Genomic DNA, 1,016 nt, shown 5'->3' with positions numbered 1-1,016 from the left:
CCGGCTGGGCATGGTGGGGCCACTGCATACACGTTTCTTGAAGTAAGTAAATGAATAGATGAGGCTGGGTGTGGCGGCTCACACCGGCAATCCCAGCACTTTGGGAAAACAAGGGAGGCAGCTTGCTTGAGGCCAGGTGTTTTTGGACCAGCTTGAGCAACACAGGGAGAACCCCCCGCCCCCGGCTTCACAACAAATTTAAAAATTATCGGGGCATGATGACGTGCACCTGTGGTCCCAGGTAACCCGGAGGCTAAGAGGATCGCTGGATCCCAGGAGGTCCAGGCTGCAGTGAGCCATGATTGCATCACTGCCCTCCAGCTGGAGAGACTAAGCAAGACCTTGTCTCAAAAAATAAAAAATAGGCTGGGCACGCGTGGCTCACGCCTGTAATCCCAGCACTTTGGGAGGCTGAAGCAGGTGGATCACCTGAGGTCAGGAGCTCGAGACCAGCCTGGCCAGCATGGCTAAACTCCATCTCTACTAAAAATACAAAAATTAGCCAGGTGTGGTGGCGGGCGCCTGTAATCCCAGCTACTGGGGATTCTCTGAAGCAGGAGAATCGCTTGAACCCAGGAGGCAGAGGTTGAAGTGAGCTGAGATCACACCATTGCACTCCAGCCTGGGTGACAAGTGCGAAACTCCATCTCGAAAAATAATAATACTAGAAAATAAATAAATGGATGAATGAATACAATTTATGATCATTCCATTTTCATTGTCATGATTTATTTGGTTTTTAGAGACACTAAGCGTATTAAAATTTGTCTTCTCTGGAATACAATGCCAGTTTAAGGTGTCTGAGGTCCTGCTCTGGGAAAGGGAGTAAAGATCAGGATGCTGAGGACTGGAGGTCCTGGGTGTGAGGGAGGAGGGGCTGGGGCCTGGACTCCTGGGTGTGAGAGAGGAGGGGCTGGGGCCTGGACTCCTGGGTGTGAGGGAGGAGGGGCTGGGGCCTGGACTCCTGGGTCTGAGGGAGGAGGGGCTGGGGCCTGGACTCCTGGGTCTGAGGGAGG

The sequence above is a fragment of the Cebus imitator genome, unplaced genomic scaffold, assembly GCF_001604975.1.
Source record: "Cebus imitator isolate Cc_AM_T3 unplaced genomic scaffold, Cebus_imitator-1.0 Scaffold473, whole genome shotgun sequence".
Taxonomy (NCBI): Eukaryota; Metazoa; Chordata; class Mammalia; order Primates; family Cebidae; genus Cebus; species Cebus imitator.
Note: the sequence above shows the minus strand (reverse complement) of the source record.